Source organism: Ictidomys tridecemlineatus, chromosome 2 (assembly GCF_052094955.1).
Source record: "Ictidomys tridecemlineatus isolate mIctTri1 chromosome 2, mIctTri1.hap1, whole genome shotgun sequence".
In the NCBI taxonomy this organism is placed as follows: Eukaryota; Metazoa; Chordata; class Mammalia; order Rodentia; family Sciuridae; genus Ictidomys; species Ictidomys tridecemlineatus.
This window is the reverse complement of record NC_135478.1, coordinates 35,057,176-35,078,613: the sequence shown is the minus strand read 5'-3', so window position 1 is coordinate 35,078,613 and position 21,438 is coordinate 35,057,176. Positions and strand designations below refer to the sequence as shown.

The following is a 21,438-nucleotide window of genomic DNA, read 5'->3' as shown; positions in this document are numbered from 1 at the left end:
TATGCCTTCTGCTAGAAATGATAAATGGAAAATGTAAAATCACAGGAACCCTGGCAAACATCTTTCCCTATTACCAGTGGTTACCAAAATTAAATGATACTAAGAAAATGGAGTGGCTATGTCAAGTTCAGTGACAGAATGTTAGAATTAAAAGAAATTTGGAAGGCTGTCTAATCAAGCCTCTCATTTTATAGGTGAAATACCATGCTGCAGAGATGAAGTGACTTGCTCAAAGATCCAAACCCGGTAAGTAACAGCAGAAATCAATTAATTTTTAAAAATCTAAATATGAAATTTCCCTATAGTCAAACACCTCAAGTTCAAACATAATTTGCTATTTACATTTTAAAAGTGTATTTGTTTGTGTGTATGCCAGTTTTCTTTTTTTCCACAAAATGAAATTATACTACATGAAAAAAATATTACGGACACTGTCTTTTTGTGTGTATCTTAGATAGCTATAGAATGTCTTCTACTCTCTCAGCTAACATGTAGGTGAAATAGAGCAGAGGCTGACAAACTACTTCTATAGTTCCAGAGAGTGAACATTTCAGGTCTTGTGGACACAGTCTCTCTCACAACCACAGCTCTCTGCTGTTGTACTGCAAAAGCAGCTACAGAAAATATGTAAACAAATGGTGTGCCAATGTCCCAATAAAACTTTATATAAAAAATAAAGGCAGGAGGCAACATTTATCTTGTAGGTTGTACTTTGCTGATTTCTGAAACATAGAAGGAAAATTAAATCGCTTAAGTATACCGTGAAGGTTGCAGAGGAAGCATGGTTTACATCCCTGGTATTGATAGTAGGAAACCAGGTTTGAGTTTCCTTTATTAGGTCTGACCTTGGATAAGGTAAGTAGGCTCAGTAGCCTCATGTATAAAGTACGGGCACTGATACTCAAGATCCCACGGCTATTTTAAAAATTAAATGAAATGATTTATGCAATTCATATGGGTAGTTAGGAATGAATGTTCTCTTCACTGTAGGATGAGGGTAAACCAAAATTTATGGACTCACATGGATGAAACATTTGGACAAAAGAAGGAATGGCTGCATTTACTGTTATCTCAATAAGTCAAAGCTTCTAAGAAATAGATCCCCTTCAAAGTTGTGTTTCAAACTTTGCTGGCAAAGGTTGGGTAGATAGAACTACACCAGGATGGTCCTAATGTTTCCTGAGAAAGGATTAACTTGCGTGGCATGGAAATTTTACAATAAAGGAAACACTATAGTTTAATTCGTCGTGATTTAAAAAGATAGAATATTTTTGAGAAGGGAAATCTAATTACGGTGAAAATGAAATTTCATTTGCCCATCATTTCCTTCATTATTTTTTATTGGGAAGATAAGTATGTACAAAGAATATTAAAGAAAAACATGAAAATGTATTGAGAGAAAATAAGAAATGAATATAATGCTGCCTAACTATAAATTTCTCCTACTGTAATCATATTTGTATTTAATCTTTGAGTGACCCCATTGGTGAGTTCCATTGGTTTTTAGGGTAGAATTTCTATAGCAGTTCCAAATAACTTTATTGCCTTTTCTAATTCATTTGGAATTTAATGTATTTTTTATGACTAGATGGCTTTGTTGTCTTCTGTGCTTGGTGTAGTTATGCATTCAGTTGAGTACTTCAAGATTTGAACATCGAGTGCTTCCTTCTATTTCTGTTGTTTCTTCTCAAGAGTCCAGACTTAGATTCTTTCATCCAAACTTAAAAGTAAACTGAAATGATTCTATCGATTTATTGTTGCAGTAAGAATTCTATTAATTTATTGTTGCAGCTTAACACCAATATTTAGATCCCCTTAACTTTATATTTTGGAGAAAATAGTATTTTATTTTAGTTAAGTGTTATTAATAATGCCTGTGGCTTATAATTTAGAGAAAAATTGTTAAGTGGTTCAAGTTAATAAATAGCTCATTTGTGAGAATAAGTATATGAATATAGTTGAGACATTTTTGCAAAACCAATTTGCCCAACCTAATACTGTAGCACATGTTCTAATAAAGCTTAAGTAATTAAAATATTTTGGCACTGGCTAAAGAAAGAGGTCAGTTGAACAGAGTATAGTCCAGAAGGAAATCTAAATATAGGGATTTTTAACATGGGATAAAAATGTTTCTTCAACTTAACAGGAAAATAATAGTAGAATCAGAATCAGTGAAGAGAAAATCGGGAACATAAAAATATAAAATGTCCTTATGGCAAAGGAAAAATAAAGCTAAAACATTTTTAGAAACAAAAATAGAACATATTTATGCAGACAAATCCATTAAAGATAATATAAACAACTCAGTAGAAAAATAGCCACATGCTATGAATTGGATGTCCTCAGCAGAAATATCAATGACCTATATACAAAGTGAAAAAGTATTCAAGCACACTAACATTTGAATATATATAAAAACTATGTTTTGTAATTGTGGCCTTCATAATATCTAGCAGTGGCAAGGCCATAAGGAAATCTGTACTTACTCATTGTTAGTGAGAATATAGAGTAAATAACTTTTTCTAGCATGAAAAATGTCCAATATCTATTAAAATTTTAAGTTTAGGCATCCTAAAACCCAACTGCCTCACTTCTCAGGAAATCTGTACAGTTGCTCAGGTTCATAAGATACAATATGTTCAAGATGTTTGTTGTGCTTTATAACAGAAAAAATAAAATAGAAGGATGGTTAAATAAGTCATGATATTGATATCATGAATTAATTTATAATTTTTATTAAAATGCAATAAATCTATGTCAGGTAAAATGCAAATACATCCATAGGAAGGGAAAAATGCAAGCTTACTAAATAGCATATAATCTTATTTTTATTAAAAACAAAACAGTTTTAATAATACTTGTCTTCTGGTATGAAATTAGAGGACTATGTGGGTAGATGACCCATTTTGTTTTCAATTATCTTTAATACATGTTCTGATTATAGGTGCTTTTTTGCTTTGTTTGTTTTTTTCACACAAAACAGATAAACATGGAAAGTAGAGGAGTAAAAGTAGAACAATAAGAAAACAGATACATTGGATTATTTTATGCTTGCAATGCTTGCTTGCAAAATTGTTTTGATGTATCACTCCCAAAGTTTTCATGAAAAATGCACCTCTTCAAGAAATTTTACTTCTAGGAACATAACCAAGAAAAATGAAAACAGATATCCACACAAAACTCCTCAACACATGTTGGTAGCAGCAGTATTCATTAATAATCAAAAAGGGGAAATGACCCAGATGCCCACCATCTGATGAATGGATAAATAAAAACATGGTATTTCCTTAACTCAGAATATGATTTGGCATTAAAAAGAAATGTAGTACCAATAGAAAATTACAACCTTAAAAACACTATGCTAAGTGAAAGAGACTAGCCACAAAATAACACGTAACTGTTATGATTTGATCTATAAGAAAGGTCCGGGCCATGCACATTAATAAGGACTGGAAATAGAATGTTGGTTCCTTAGGGTTGGGGCCAGGATCGGTGTGATGGGGACTTAATGCTATTAACAGGTATGAGGTTTCTTTTTTTGTGGGAAAGTAAAATATCCTAAAATTAGATTCTGGTGATGGTTGCAAAACTCTGTGAATACAATGAAACTATTGAAACGAATGTATCATGTAATGTGAATGATGTCTCCATAAAGATTTTTTTCAAGTGCACATTTGCAAAATTTGCAATGAGGTAACTGGGGAGACACAGCTCACAGAGCCCATGAAGTTTTTCTGTCACTTTTTAGGCAACAGAAAGATTAGAGTTGTGTGAATTTAAGACAATGTCTGACAGCTTCTCAGAGACAAAGTATAAGAAATGTTACCAGGGCCTGTGCTTCAGGGGTCTGGAGTCAAGTGGGAAAGCATAGAACACTCTTAGTAGTCACAAAAAGTTTTCCCAGAGGTGGTAAGTGCAATGATTTAAACCATATTAAGTCCTGTAGTGAGGAAATTAGTTTATTCCCCTTTTAGTTCTCCAAAAGTACTGGAAAGAAAGGCAGTTCAATGGCATTGCATGCTATAGCTCTTTGTAACCAAGAGATCCCAGTGCTGAGACTAGCAGATTTGCTTAGGTTGCACCATTAACTAGTACTCAATGACACCATTTTGCCTCTGTCTTGTTCATTTGCATGCTTTTCCTTCTATTTGATAAGAGAAGACAGTGTACTATTGGTGGCAGTGCTATGACTTATCTATCTTGTCTATCTTAACTATGTTTATTAAGGTTAAAAAAGGTATGCAAATTTAAATAAATACTTAAGGACAGTGAGAGTTGCTTGCATGAAGGCAAAATTCATCAGGTGGGATTTGAATAGCTGAAGCCTAAGGAATAGCTTAAACTCTGTACAATCATAAAATCTTTGGCTCAAAGGGGTCCATAGACCATGGGGTTCGAGATACTTGTTTCACAGGCTAAGAAACAGAACCCAAAGGTAAGGGATCACAGGGTCGCATCTTCAGATTCAGCCTCAATCAAACAGAACGTTGGTTCCTCTTCTTACTTCTCACCTCTAAGCATCATCTCAGAAATTATAGTTTGGAAGAGCTAAACCAGAATTCAGAACACCTTTGTGACTTATCAAAACTATTAGGGAAGACTTTAAGTACCAAATACCAAATTACAGTCATTACCCCATTTCTGGTTGCAGTTGAGTGTTCTTGAACTTTGGGCAGCCACAGAGCTAGAGAAGGGATTACATAAAGAAGAGAAGTTGAACCTAGCCTGCCTTTTTGTAAATGCCAAAGCTAATTTTGGTGATTGCTTCAGTATTATAACGATAACCAAGATTAAAGCAAGCAGGCATCCACTTTAGGATATGAGATTTGGAATTTTAGATTTCATTATAAGATTGCCATCTCAACAAAATAGTAATATAATGGCAATGGATTTCCATTTTTTCTCCATTTCTGTTGAAATATTACCTCATAAATACACTTTGATACAAAAGAGATCTCTCAATTTTACGAGAGCTCTATTTTATTCTTATGCTGACTTATTCCTAAAATATCTTTTTGATGTACAGCTGCAATATTCTTGCCAAAGTCCATGACATCAGCAATCAAAAGCAGCATTTAAAAAAAAAAAAAAAAAGATTTTTTTTTCACGTTCAGTTGTAAGTAATCCCCCAAAAAGGACTCTTGCTTATTATTCACTGGGAACTCCCTTATATTATTAAGTGATGTTTATGACTCATGTAGTTAATTGTTCTGGAGACAGGAGAGGGACATGGAAGGAGGGATCTTCACCCAAAGCTGTGGTCAAACATAGCAGAGAATTAATTCCCTTATTATATAATAGTATCTTATGTACTAGAAGGAAATGGGTTTTTTTTCCAAATTGTATCTTAGGAAACTAAGTTTCTAAGACCACAAAGCTAAAAGGTGGCAGGGTTCTGTGTTTCTCTGTCCCACTAGACTTGCAGTTCTAAAAATCATACTCCAGAGCACTCCCAGACTCAGGAATATTTCATTCAAACATGCTGTCAGATACCAAGGTAGCCACACAAATGTCACAGTCGATGAGTTCATTTACTGGAAAAACAGGAAAACAAACTACTTAATTACATTTGATTTTAAGTATTATTCTAGAACATTATATGTTTGTTAAAGTTTCTGCTGTCACTCTTACATTATTGTGAGGGCTTTTTAAACCACTTTAGCTATTAAAAATCCTTTGCAAACGATCTGGAATTCTCCTGGTTTATATCCGCTTCTTGCATATATCAAGTAGTGCTTCTGCAAAACGCTAGATTTCTGAAATATCAGCATTAAAAATCCAGTTACTGGGTTGGCAGTCCATTTTAAAAGAAAACTGGATATGTTTTGCTATTCAGAGAATGTTTTTGAAGTAATGTGACAAAATTAATGAATCGTTAAAGTACATAAGCATCACTAGCTAGGAGCACCACTGCTGTGGTGTGACACTGATTCAAGGGACATAGAAGCGTTTTCACTAGCTGGACCAGATGTTCTAGTAAAGATTTCTGTTGATATACATATGACCAGTAACCCTGAGCAAGATGTGGGCATGAATATGACAATTCCACCTGCAGCCTGCCCAGAATCCGTGTCTTTTCTTATCCTGGTGGACAGAGACTAGAAATCCCTCAAATGAGTATTTGGTATTTGGTACCATATCTGAGGAGCTAGGATGTGAATGCCCACACTAACCTAGCTCACATTGTCTGTGCATAGGAAGAACAATGTTAGAGTTTGATACATGGATGGAAGGCAGTGGTGTTCGTTGGCTGTGACCCCAATGGAGAAGGATGCTGTTATTTCCTGGCACACCTCGTAGTTTTAACACCTTGATGGCTTTTTGATGTAGCTTTATGGGATCACTCTTTTATGCAATAAAGAGAGAAATTTTGAAAATAAATTGGTACTGCTTTCTTCTGTCATCCATTAATTGGCATAGTAATATGCTATTTTCCCAAACAAATGCAAAGAAGAAAGAAATCAGACAGTGCTAGCACATATGATAAGCACAATTCTTTCTTTCTGAATGACCAAGTTTCCCTAATTACTATGTTGCCTAAAGAAGCTCTTGCCTTTTCTGTTTAATGTGAGAAACATAATTTTCCTGTTGTTTTCCAAGGTCGTCAGATAATAAATTGCCTGTGATAAAACATGCTTTCAATTTCTCCATTGTGATATTCAATTTTCATTTTCATAAAGGGTTGTTTATTTTGATGGCTTCAATTAGTTGACTAGGATGTCAGTGTCTGGTACTCATCATCAAGATTTTTTACTGAGTTAAAATTCGAGAGAGCACATGATGTTACTATCAAATTTAGTATCTGTAAATACTTCTCTGTTTTTAATACTTGAAAATAAGAAGTGACAGGCCATTTGAGTAAACAATTTCTCTTTGCCTTATTCCTCCCTAAAATTCACTTACAAACAAAGGCAATTTGGGAAACTGTTTATGGAAGAATTGGGGCAAGACAATGTATTGGGGAAAAAAAAATTTTGTCACTCCTGGTATTTCAACCTGTAGAATTCTTACTAGTTAACATTCCTCTTTTCTGTCTCAGTGCTGTGTGTGTGTGTGTGTGTGTGTGTGTGTGTGCTTTAGTGTGTGCACATACGTGTGTGTTTACAAGGTGTACACACATACCTTTCTCGCACCATCAACACATAAAACTAATCACAAAAGCCCTAATTATATATACTGTAGAAAAGTTTGAAGATACAAAAAATTTTAGAAGTTCAAATTATCTTTATTAATTGCCATATACAATCAACTCTCATATTTGTGAGTACTGCATCCTCAGATTGAACCAACCACAAATTCAAAATATATTTTTAAAATTGCACCGAATATATACAGACTTTTTTTTTTGGCCATTATTGCCTAAGCAATATAGTACAACTACTACTTATAGAGCCTTGGCATTGTATTGGGTATAATAAGTAACTTGAGATGATCTAAAGTATAGGGGTTATGCATAGATCAAATGCAAATACTTCACCATTTTATAGGAGGGACTCAAACCCTTACAGGTTTGGTATCCACAGTGATCTTAAAACTAACCCCTGTAGACACTAAGAGATGACTCTCCAATCCTTTGATCTCATTTTCTTTTTAAACTCTCATAATTAATAGAATACCATCTGAAAAGCTATTCTTTTAATTAACTAGCTTGGCTCACTTCTCTGGTTGTGTGTTCACAGTGCTGCTGCAGAGAGACCCAGCGACCAGCATATGGAGTGGTAGTGTGGGTTGTTCCCCCAAGTCATCAGTTGAGTAACCAATGGATACATGCCACAAACCATGTTGAACAATAAAAATGCCACACAACTAAGAGTGATCTAGGTCCTAACTGGCAGATAAAGATAGACACATACCCATTAGCAAGTGTGCTAAAACTGAGTGGGTGGCTGGGAGAGGGAAACATTCTACATGGTTGTGGAAGCAGAGCTGGTGAGATCCTTTGAGGGCCCTTGGCATTGTAAATAAAGGTAATTGAAGCTGGAGGTTGAATGGCACAGCCTAAGAGCATGGAGAAGAGAAGTGAGCACAGGACCAAACCTTGGTGAAATCACGTTGAATTTGCTGAGGAGAAAAGGTCAGCTTGCCAAAGAGATTGAAAAGAAACAAAGAAGTAGTGAGAGGTACACAGAAAGCACAAGAAAAGGATGTTTTGAGATGGAGGAGGTGGTCCATTGAGTCAGAGAGTGACAAGATCTATTTCTTGATGCAATGTAGAAAAGTAACCCGACAGGTGTGGGTGTATAGGTGTTGGCCACCATTTCTACATGTCTTTCATTACACTTTGTCCTTTAAATGTAATAGTTTGATGTATAGTTCTCATGTTCCCATTATCCAGAAGTGGGTTTCTTATGTTTATAGACCATGTCTTAACTCTAATATCACTAGTCCTTGTGTCTTATCTATCCTATAAAAAGTGTCCAGAAAAATATCTTTGTGACAATCCTTCCTTCTCAAACCTGCTTCTCTATTATTTCAGCTCTATTTCTTTCCATTCTTTTGTTCCTTCCCTCCTCCCCTTGCTTCCTGCATGCAGTAGACTGTCAGGTTATATCAGCTTTCTGCAGCATCTCTGTCTGTGTCCATTTTTGGCAAGGGACAATTTAACTCCCCTCCCTCTAGGAAATTAACTGTCTCCATGGGAATTAAACATTCATAAAATCTCCCTCTCTCTATCCCCAAAGTGTCTCATCCCTCTTTTAACCTGTATCTTCTCTCCTTGTTTTCTCCCTTCCTCCCTCCCTTGCCTTTCTTCAAGAATTCAAATGCTATTTTGACCTAAGACAGCTCAGTGTATAGAATATATAAGTTGCAAAAGTAAGCGTCACCCATTCCCACACTTATGCCATGAAGAGATACATGAATGATACCTTCAGGAGAAAAAGACAGATTGAGATGGAAAGGAGGCAATATCTAAAGTGGAAACATCTGGGAAATACTCAGACTAAATAAAAAGGTTGACATTGCATAATTTCGATTCTGCTCACTCCTTTGGTTAATGGCACCAAGAGAAAATTAACACAAGTTATGAAAGGGAGTATTAACTGTTGCTTTCTCCACTCATCCATGATGATGCTTTAATCCTTAGATACCCATTAACTAAAAGGACTGGACTGAGGGGATAGGTCCTGTGGTGCCGTTCCCCCAGCACAGAGCACTGCCTGGGCTGCTGAAGGATGAATCTGATTGAGGAAAGAAGCACCATCCATAATGGTGGCGTCATCTATAATGGCGGCCTGCCTTTACCTCCTGTAATGCTCAGGGGAGGAACGGCTTATCTTCACGATGGCCAATTCTTTATGGTTAGTATCAGAAATGAGCCTATCAATCAGCCACATGAGACCTTTAAAGGGGCACCAGGGCCATAAACTTTATGAAAAAGGCTAGAGACTGCATTCAGCCCTCAAGCAGATACACAATTACCCTAAACCCAGTTCAGGGCAGGGAGACTAAATCTTCTTTAAAAAAAAAAAAAAAAATCAGAAAGTCAAAACTGCCCACACTCATCATGGCTTTTAGAAGCTAAGAGAGAGGAGATGCACGGTCGGGTCTTTCCCTAGAGTTATGCAAAGCTCAGGAGAGGCAATGATGCAAAGGAAGGAAATGGAGAATGCAATGCAAGAAATTAGACTGGGATGGGAAGAGAGGAAAGACTGGAGAGACATGTTTTGAGTCCGTAAATACTTGCCTGTTTATGAAATAAACTCATTGATATCGAGGGGACTTGAAAAATCCCACTGATTTATTCACTGTAGGCACAAGTTAGAGAAAACCTCATTTTCATATGCTCGCCTCCCTATCACTCAGTTCCCTGGTGACACAGAAAGTAAACCTTTCTAAGGGCTTTCCCAGACAGTTTGACATTTTGTTGAATTAACTGGCATATATCGTACCAAATTTATATACTTCATCTTTCCACCCAAACAAGGAATGATTTCATATTGAATAGAACACTCAGGGCACCCAGAGAACTCTGGAAACTTCCCAGACCAGTCTCATTTCCCAGAGCAGTCTGGTTTCCCAGTTCGGCCTCAAATACCCCCATGTCTCACCGAAGACCTGCCTGGCTACGCAAGGCGAGGGCATTGTAAATCTCAGTGGGATTGCGCTGTGACAGCCCGTGAGGCTCCATGCATATACACTGTCATGATGTTTTTATCTGGTGTACTTCAGGAAACATGTGAAAGAGGAGAGAGGCTGGGAAAATTAAATGATTGAGCCGTCTTTATGCTGGGGCCACCGCGTCTGTTTTGACCCTTCATGTATTGCATGCACAAATGTTTAGCTACAAAATAAACAGTGCATTTTTTGTGGCTTGGCCTCTGCATGGGAAGACCATCTGACCCAACTACTGATGCAAATTGTTCAGGTTAAACTGTGACTGTAGATCCTAGGATTGTTGTGACAAGGTGACATGGACTGTTTGGCTTTAAAATAGCAGAAATGTGTTGTCTAATGGTTCTGGAGGTTCAGAGTCGGAAATCAAGGTGCCAAGAGGGCCGTTCTTATCCTGAAACCTGTAGGGGAGAACCCTACCTTGCCTCCTCATAGCTTCTGGTTGTGTGGGAGCAAACTCTGGAGTTCCTTAGCTTGCAAAATTATTGTTCTAATCTGCTGTATGGCCTTCTTCCTGGATGTCTCTGTCTTCACGTGACTATCTTATTGTCAGATATCCATCATATTAGATCTGAGGCCCACCTCCATCCAGTACAATCTCATCTTAAAAGTGACATCTGCGGCTAGGGTTGTGGCTCAGTGTTAGAGTGCTTGCCTAGCATGTGTGAGGCACTGGGTTCGATCCTCAGCACTGCATAAAAATAAATAAAATAAAGGTCCATCTACAACTAAAAAAAAAAAAAATTAAAGTGACATCTGCAACAGCCCTTTTCCAAAAAGATCACATTAGGACTTGAATCTGTCCTTTTGAGGGTGGTGGGGACTGTGTAGGTGTAATCTAGCCCACCATATTCACTCTAAGAGATACTTATCTGAAGTTTTAATTCAAGAGACTTGGAGCCACTTTTCTAATTCAATTCAATAGTCAGTTAAACTAGGAATCATTGGTATGAAGGACTTTGCTAAGAGTTTAGATGAGATGATCAAAATAAAACTCCACTCACCTTCTGGGTGTGAATATGATAGTATTCCATTATTAAAGATCTTTAGATATAAATATAATTATGTAAACATTTTAGTACCTATAACCCCAAACCCAGAGGATACAGTAGTTGACTACTAATAGTAGCTAAAATTTATATAGCCTAAAAATATTTGCTAGGCACAACCTGAGTGCTGTGCTATCATTTCATTCTTGTGAGGCCCTCTGGGGTAAGTGCAAGGCAGCCAGCAACTTTTCATATGGAGCTTACATCCTCCAGGTTTGTTCTCTTCAGTTCCTGAAGTCACTTCATATGTAAAGTGAACTCCTTGTTTCTTTCTTTCTTAGGGTGGTCAATGTTCTAACAGGGTGGTCTCCATTGCATTTTGAAGGTGCTTTAGGGAGGATCCAGGCATTAGATGGGGTCCATTGTGTTTGTCTGCGTCTTGATTGCTATCGACAGAAATGCAGACAAAGTAGAATCACTAAAATAATTTAAGGGTCTTATTAAAAATAAGACCACCCCATGAAAGCTAAGGTTTTCTTCTCTTCACTATTATTTACACAGCACCCAAAAGAGTGACTGGCCCACTAGTAGGTGCTCAATAAATATTTGTAGTATGAATGAATGCCAGTAGTGAGCACGCAGTTCATATCCAAGGTCTATTATACCAGAGAAAATGGTTTTACTAACTTCTGATGATCAAGAACAATCTCCTTAGGCTAGAACATAAAAGTATCAATATAATATGTTTTGCTTCTTTGTATCTGAGAGATGGATGAAACAAAAGCAGCCTAGTGAGCCCCGTAATGTGCTTTTCCCTCCACAGCCAAGTCATTGTGTGGTGAGCCAGGTATCTTGCCTGACCTGAGTGGTTGGTGTTGTGTGGGGTGTTCCTGCTTCAAATTCCTCCTTGCCAGAAGAGGGAAATATAAACAGGAAATGCCTTCTTTGCAGCCATAGTCCTTTGACTTCCTGTCCAGACCATAAGGTCACATCATTTCTGGTGACAATATAATGAATGATGTTAATGAATCATGGGACACTGACCTCTGCCATTTTTAAAATGGTAAAAGGTGCAAAATGAAAAATATTTAGACAAGGCACTGATCTTATAAGTTCAGCCACAGAGAGCTTTTTAATGATAAAACATTAAGAGCAGTTCAACATGTTAGCTCAGAAAAAGTAAGGGTGATATTTTTGAAAATGGGAACGAAGGACTCATCCTGGAGAGCCAATGGTTTCCCTATGAAGGTGATCTGCAGTGTAGACCCAGGGCCATTTTTTTAGTAGATGACAGAGTGTATTTTGGAACCCCATGGACCATCAGAGCAGCCAGTCACTGAAGATGTGAGCCTAAAAAGATACAAAACCAGAAATGAGGAGCCATCTCATTGGAAGTCCATTCCTGGGGAATACAAGTGAATTGCTTCATAGAGATAACTAACTGGTAGCATCCCAAGACCCCCAGGTGATTTTAAGAGCTTTATGCCTTTCAGATGCAGAGAAAGGGATAAAGGTCATTTGGAGGCCAATGTTCTGATCTAGGGATGTCTATTTTCATAAAGTCCAGCATGTATAGAAAGGACTTCTTGCTACAAAAGGTGTCCATCTGTACTGACATTTCTTATCACTAGAATGTAGGCATTATTTTTTCCTAAGAGTATATGGGACAACTAAATGATGAAGATTCCCCAGGACAAAATTCCCAAGTTACGTATCTATGGAGATTAGACAAGTGATGGACATGTCTGGTGTGATTTGGGAGTAATGCAAAGGGAATGTCAGAGCTGTCATGAAGCAGAGGAATCACATCCATCACAAAAGAAACAGTAGTTTAAAGCTACCTGAGCTTGCAGGCCCCATGTTCCTAGATCAACCAGGGTACCTTTCTCTCCCCACTTTTTATCTTAATGTATGTGGTCACTCGTTTGAAAATATAAATGCAATGCAGATCATCAATTTGTGATCTCCACAATGCTGTCTCAAGGCTAGAACTCAGGATATTCATTCTGCAAGATAGTGAAAGCCCTTCAGAATGGGTTTGGTGGTCAAAACAGTTTGAAAAAACACTGAGCCAACCAGAGGTGACCATTTTTTTCTACCAAAGAGTTTCTCAGAACCTTATGTGTATTACTTACACAATGAACCACTGAGTGTAAGCTCAGGGTATCCAGCATTTCCCAAACTCCTCTGACCCTTGCACCCTACTTCTGTGGATATTTCATCAAAGGGCTTTAGAAAGCCACACAGTGATTTGCTTTGCAATAAATAGCATCAGTGCAATTCCTGTAAGTGAAAATCCTAGGGGAACGATAGATGTTGAAAACCAAGCAAATAGCATCTCTTACTTATTAGGATGCCTGTAAGTGGTCTTGGTGAGTTAGAAACCACACTGGATTATGTAGAGTAGAAATGGGAAAAGATCCTGACCTCTTCATTACCTACCTATGAATTAGACTTCCTGATTCGCAATGTATATCAGTCAGTTTTTTGTTGTAGTGACCAAAATTCCAGACAAGAATCAGAGAAAGAAAAGTTTATTTTGGCTTGTGGTTTCAGACATCTCAGTCCATAGATGACCAATTTTGCTACTCTGGGCATGAGGTGAGGCATGGAAGAAGGATATGGAGGAGGCAAGCTGCTCAGGACATAGCCACCAGAAAGCAGAGCTCTGCTTACCAGAAACAAAATATAAATCCCAAAGGCATGCCTCCAGGGACCTCCTTCATCCAGTGACTCCATACCTGCCTATGGTTACTGCCCACTGATTAGGTCATATTTCCCATAATCTAATCATTTCACTTCTGAAAATTCTTCCATGTCTCACACATGCACTTTTGGGCAACACCTCATATCCAGAACATATTGTTTGCGCTTTTATGTATTAAATTGAGAGTGTGAGACTAAAGATGATCAAGTCAAGCCTTCGTCTCTCTTGAAGATCGTTTATTCCCTAGTATATGATGAAATCTCGACTTCTGATATTATTTATTCGAGTATTTTCAGGCGTCTACTATGTGCCAGGGAATATGCCAGGCACTGAGTACACTCTGAATGAAACTGTTGCCATAGCTCATGCCAGTTCCAACCCAAACCCAGAGATCAAATTAAAATGTGTGTTTTTCATGCAGAAATTTATCACAGTGGAAAACTACTCACACGCAAAGGGAACTCTTCCTACAGGGTTTTTCTGACATTTTGGGGAAAAAAAAATAGTTTGGTCTACAACCATTTACTGAGTTTTGCTAGAAAGTGAATCGGTGGTTTTCAGTTACAATGGGTGGCTACAAATTGCACTTGCTTCTCCCTCAGATACTGAAATCAGAATAACAGGTGCTCATTTTATCCTAGACAGTCTCTGCTGACAATTAAGAATACTATTGCTATTTCCTGTTCATCCCTCGGAATTTTCCACTTCTCTGTTCAGGCTGCTATGTCTTCCTTGGTGCAACTCTGAACCTCCAAATAGAACATTGAGGCCCAAATCTAATGTCACATCTTTATAAGGTCATCTTTGACCTTCTAAATAAATGCTTTAGCCTTCCTAATTTACCAAGTAACTTGTCTGTGACTTTCTCATGTTGCTGTTACCCTATTACAAGAAATATTCATTAATTTATTCAATGTATATCGAGAGCCCTTGGCGTGGGGCTGCTCAATTGCTCTGTTCTATTGGCAACTGGAGATGAAATACACTTCAAGATAAATGTGATCCGTTCCAGCCTGACAGCTGTAACTTAGTGTGGAGTTGAGTTTATCTTCCCTCTGCTCCATCTAAGCTACAGGATCACTGAGGCCAGGATCCCTATCTCCTCGATATATCTGTCGCACAGTGATTTCTGCATATTAGCCAAATAATTTACTGAACATGAACTCAATTTTCCTCCTATTCCTCAATCTTGATTCCCAGTCCTATTGTTCGATGACACTTCAACAGAGGTTCATTTTCCTGAAAATGATTTGTCAATTTAGTTTACGGCTCTCATTTTAATTCCATTTATAGGTAAGAAACTCCTCTGTTGCTTAGCCATTTTGGGTATATCAAGAATGTGTAACAAAATCTAAGATGCAGATTTGGGGATCATCCAAGAATTCTGCAAGTGCCTGCCACTTGACGAGAAAATTACCACCCAATTAGCATATGTCTATTTGCATTTTGTCCTTGCAGTCACTAAGCTCGTTTTCCCATGCAGATCCAGCTCTCTTCTCCCGTACCGGCATCTTTCTCTGTTAATGAAAATTGTCCTTCAAATCTCTGTTTATCCTTTAGCCAACAAACTAGTTTCAGTGGCAGCATTATGGTTACAGCCCAGAAAAACCTTTTCTGTGCAGTAATTTAGCTGTCAGTCTGGAAGTGGTAAAGCAGCAGAGAGATGGATACTCAGCCTGGGGCCTGCCTGAGCCGACACCCTGCATAGCCCAACTTGGATGTACACTTATTAAACTAGATAGGAAAAAAAATCTCTCTCCCAGTTTCTCTTGGTCATTACTACATGATAGCTTGGGAAAATATTTTACTGCAACTCAGTTAATTGCTAAGAATCCTCTTATTATCTATAGAGAGAGTCTGGGTTGTGGTGTAGAGACAATTTAGTGAGAAAATTGCCCTCAAAACCTTGACAAGCAAATGAGTATGACATTTGTTGCAGAGTCCCCTGATACAATATTATTCCAACACACTGGGAGTTTTTTTTTTTTGGCAGGGAAGAAAAAAAGATGAACTTGGAAGCTGTCTATAGAAAAGCTTGTATGCAAAAAGTCATGATTTTAGGTCCAACGGCAGGTGAGGATCACGGCAACCAATAGACTGATGAATTATCTCTCATGATATTTTGGTTGAGACTCTCAAGTTGTTTATTTGTGCCATTGGGTGTCTGAGAGAGGTTAGAAAACCTACAGGTCCGCCTCTAGTTATTTTATGCGTAAAACCTTGCACTGGGAATAATCAAATGCTCATCCACCAGAGAATAAGTCCTTGAGGTATATTAATACATGCTACAGTATTGTTTCAGCAGTCTGTTATTTCTTACTGGTGAGAAGTCCTCACCAAAATGAATATTTAAAAATTAGATTTAGTTTGTGGTTTTATCTCAAGTAACATTGTAAAAAAATGAATCGGTAATACAATCAAGGATTTAAGACCTCAGTGAAAGTAACAAACCCATAAATTGATGACTCAGTATCCACAGAAGCAGTTAATTTTTAAATTCGGAGCATAATGTATACCTTGTCCATACAGTGGCAAGTGCTAGAATTCTGTGGCTATTTTAGATACAAATTTACCTGCCAATCTGAACTATCTCGAAATTTCTCAAGAGTGTTTTCCGTGGATTTTTTTTTTCTTTTGTACCAGAGTTTGAACTTGGGCACTTAACCACTGAACCATATCTCCAGCCCTCTTATGGATTTGATTTAGAGACAGGGTCTTGTTGAGTTGCTTAGGATTTTACTAAATTGCCGAAACTGGCTTGAGCTCCAGATCCTTCTGCCTCAACCTCCCTAGCTGCTGGGATTACAGGAATGTACCTGAGATTTGCTCAGGATATTCCCATTTTCAAAATCACCCTGATTATTTGCTTATTAAGGATTCTAAGGTCACCTTGATATTAAAATTCCAAATGTTCTTTAAATAGTGTTCTTAAAGCTTTCTTAACCACTGCAGTCTTTATTCCAATCAGACTAATTATGTGGAGAGCAAGCCACCCTCAATGTATTGCAAAACATAGGGTGACGAACCCCCATGTTTCCCAGGAGGCCTTTTCCTTTAGGAAGAGATTTCCAAGAGAAACTTTGGTCCCATATGATGAGAGTTGTAGATGGACATTACTGTAGCCAAGGATGTGGGGCCTCTTTCTTGCATTCCCAGATTTTTAGATCATTGTGTGGAAAAAGAACAATTTTTCCTGGAATCATTAGCTATATGCCATCTAAACTCAGCTGACTATATTGTGGGTGCAAGAAGAAAAAAGTTGTTCCTCCTCACAGGATCAGACTCAGTATTGATAATTAATTAAGGTCCTCTCGAATGGCATATTTTTCTGTTCTTTTAAATTGTTTCTTACAACCCAAGTACATTGGAGCATTATTTTTGCAGTTCTAATAAACAATATGCAGTGCACACACAGTAAAAGGCACAGATCATACATGAGAGAACTCAAGGAATTTTGACACATTTGCATGAGCAAACAATGACAGTGGAAGAAATCTGACAATTTTCCTATGTACATATATGAAAACATCACAGTGAATCCCACCATCATGTATATCCACAAGAATGGGGTCCTTATCCAGAAGAATGGGGTCCTAACTAGAATAAGATATATTCCATGCTTGAATAACTATATCAAAATGGATTCTACTTCATGTATAACTAAAAAGGACCAATTGAACAAAAGTCTATGTCCAACTCTCTGTTGTCTTGTGCATGTCCTAAATCTCTTCCCCTCCTTCCTCAGAGTCAACCAATGCTTTGTTTTTTGTTTTTCCAAGATAAATTTTGTCTGGTCTAAAATTTTATGCAAAGCAATTTACACTTTTGAATCTACTTATTTATTGGTGCATTATAGATACACATAATAGTGGGATTTATCATGCCATATTTGTACATGTATATAATTGGATTGACTCCATTTTCTAGTACCTTAAAATAATTTTTTTAAAGATTCATCTACATATCCATCTTACTTTAATGTTTCCATAGTCTGTTTCTTACTGCTGAGGGGTATCTCATTGTATTAATGTACCACAGTTTATCTCTTCTTTGTAGATAGATATTTGATAACTTCCCACATGGGATTTTATGCATAAAAGTTCTATGAACATTTTTGTACAAAATCTTATAGTTATTTTTTTCATTTTTCTTGAAATACCATGGAGTAGTATTGTAATATGTAGAAAAATAAGTACATGTGTACTTATGAGGTATATTATGTAATATATAATATATGTATGTATACACAACACAAACACACACACATATATAAATTTAACTTTACACAAAATTATAAACACATTTGCAAAATGGTTTTACTGTCTTCCAGTACCCCCTGTGATGAATGAGAGCTTTGGTTGCCTATATTCTTGTCTGGTATTTCCATTCTTAATTGTAGCCCTTTTTGGGGGGTATGAAGCAACATCTGAATTTGGTTTTAATCTGAATATCCTTGCAAAGCAATGAGACTGACCATTTTTATATACTTATTATTTATTAATAATTCTTCCTTTGAAATTGGCTGCACAAGTCTGTTTTTTTTTAATTACTGAGTTTTATTACTGAGTTCCAGAGTTTCTTTATATATTCTAGACATAAATGCTTTTAGATACATACAGATAGTGATAGATAAACAGAGATGCGTAAAAATATTTCCAGTCTATGGGATTCTAATTCATTTTCTTGACTTTTTGATGAGTAGAAGTTACTCGTTTTAATGAATTATTTTTACCATTTTTTAATGGTTATTGTTTTCAATAGCCTAAGAAATCTTTGCTCATCCAAAAGATTAAAAAAATATTTTTGTTAGTTTCAAGGAGCTAGAATATTTTGTTTTATACTAGGTACTTTAAGTACTATAAATTGCTTTTTATGGTGTAGAATTAAGATTTAAGTTTATTATTAATACTATTTTTGCAACACTATTTGATCAATGTATGTCTGTTTCCCTATTGAATTGTTTTTTTCCTTTTTTGTCAAAAAATAAGTTGACCAAGCCAGGCATGGTGGCACATGCCTGTAATTCCAGTGGCTCTTGAGGCTGAGACATGAGGATGGCAAATTCAAAGCCAGCCTGAGCAATTTAGTAAGGTCCTAAGAACTTAGCAAGATCCTGTCTCAAAACAAAAAAATAAAGAGGGCTGGGGATGTGGCTCAGTGGCTAAGCACCCCTGGGTTCGATCCCTGGTACCAAAACAAACAAACAAACAACAACAACAAAAACCCAAAATCAATTGACCACTTAAGTGTTTCTATTTCTGAATTTTCTATAATTTTTTCTATTTTGTCCATCTTCACAACATTCTTTTAATTACAGCAACTTTAAGGTAAAATCAAGTAGTTCTAGTGCCCAACTTTGTGGGGTGTTTGCATGATTGTTTTTGGTTACTGTGACTCTGAATTACCACATTGTAAAATCAGCTTGTCAAACACCACAAATAAGCCTGCTGAAATTTTGACAGAAATTTTGTTGAATACAATAGGTTAGTATGGGAAAATAGACATTTTAACAGTATTGAGTTTTGTAAGCCATGAACTTGATATATCTCTGCATTTAGATGTTTTGAAACTTCTCTCAGAGTTTTCAGTGTACAGATCTTATATGTATTCCATTAATTTAATCTTTGTTTCAGGTTTTTTGTCTTTTGTTACCCATGGTAGTGTGTTTTATCTCAATTACTACCTGTTCATTTCTAATAGAATAAAACTTAGTTTTAGTTTTTTTTTTTTGTTTTCCTTCAGAAAATTTGAAATAATTCTTATTATTGGGCTGGAACTGACATGTTTCTAAGTTGTGACTTTCAAGTTGCAGCTAGATGCTCTGGACAATCAGCAAGGTCTGCCCATATTGGTATAATTGGTCCAGTATCAGATGGCCTCTGGAATCTTTCATAGCCTAGTTCCCAGTGGCTACTCTCAGGAAGACCTCATTTAATCTCATCCTCTAGATGGACATCTTAGTATTTGGCTAAGGACTAAGTGGGACCTCTGTGTACTCTCAAGGGCTCCTACTTGTGCATCCCGCTCCTCTTTAGTACCCTATTCCTTGAACTCCATGTAACTCAGCAGCTTCAAATTGCAATCTTCTTTTTTTCTGTCCAGCACACCTACCACTTTCTGTTTAAGTCCCCTTTTCTCTCTGACCACAATAGGTAAAATTTTTCCTGGAGAGACAATTTAGCCATGTGTTTCACTTCCCTCAATGAGCACAGACTTATCCTGTCCACTGTAAAAACAGTTACTTCATGGATTTTGTCCAGCTTCATAGTTGCTTACAACAAGAGGTTTAACAAGAGGTTAAATGTCACCCTGTCATGGTTGGTACCTGTAAGTGTACTTGTTTTTTTTTTTTTCCCACAGTTAAATTCATAATGCAGTTATAAACTTTTTTATCTTTTTCTTGATTTTTAATCATCTGTTTAGTGAATTGGAAATATGTTGATATCCACATTTATTCTTTACACATAATTAACTTTTCCATATACAACAAACTATTCTCAGATATTTTTATGACTAGAAAATTATTGACATTTGGGGAGGAATCTATAAAACTCCATTTTAAAAGGGATGTGTGAGCTGTTCTTTTGGGATTCATCAGACAATGCATGGAGAAATTTTTGCAATTATTTCTCTGACTTTATATTACTATTGCATTTTCTCTTTTTTGTATTCCATCTGTTTAGGGCTTTAAAATACTTTTTTCCAGATCTTTGGATTTTATTTCTAATTTGATATATATCAAAATTTATATACATAAATATATATATTTAATCTTATTATTAAATTATATTTTGTCAACTCATTTTGAGTACATTTTTAAAAGAGCATTCACCAAGTAATATAGACCCCCAACATAAGTTGATTTATTCCTTAAATATCAGCATTTTCACCACTACTTCACAATACATTTTTATATAATAATCACGACAGACAAGAATCATTTGTATTTTATTCTTTCAATATAAAATTATAAAGCAGAGCTTACAGCTTTTTGAGTTAGATTGGCTATAGATTAATAGGATCTATTATTTTGAAGATGGCATGAGGCATGCATCATTTCCAAAGCAGAATACTCAAAGGGGATCACAGAAGATGTGCTGTGTAAGGTCAAAAAGAAAAAAAAAATGGACTATCAATTGGGATTTATTCTTTGGCAAGCAATGATATAATCTATTTGAATTTGAGAATTAAACAGAATTTCTTTAACAAATGTAAGTGTAAAATATAAACAACAGGATGATGTCAGTTTTCCATCACTATAACAAATACCTGAGATAGTCAATTTATAAAGAAGAAAGGTTTATTTTTGCTCAGTTGTGGACGCATCAGTCCATGGTCAGCTGATCATTAGCTTTGGGGCCTGCAGAAAGTCCTGAGAGCATGTCAGGGAGAATGTGGTAGAACAGAACCACTCAACTCATGCCCAGGAAGTAAAAAAAAAAAAAAAGAAAAGGGAAGAGAAGGGAATCCCACAGTCCCCTGCTAGATGATATCTACAACAACCTGAAGCCCTCCCTCTAGGCCCACCTCTTAACATTCCCACCACCTCTCAAAAGCGCCACACTGAGAACCAAGCCCTTTAACACGTGGGCCTTGACACATGGGGGCACATCCCAGATCCAAACCATT

At 36.7% G+C, this 21,438-nt stretch overlaps 1 protein-coding gene across 1 annotated transcript in view; it reads left to right on the top strand.

Annotated features, from left to right (window-relative positions):
- Rarb (retinoic acid receptor beta) overlaps positions 1 to 21,438 on the top strand; it is a 707,451-nt gene that overhangs the window by 215,244 nt on the left and 470,769 nt on the right. Inside the window, 1 exon segment of the mRNA XM_078038286.1 lies at positions 195 to 246. The gene's annotated coding sequence lies outside the window, so the exon portion shown is untranslated.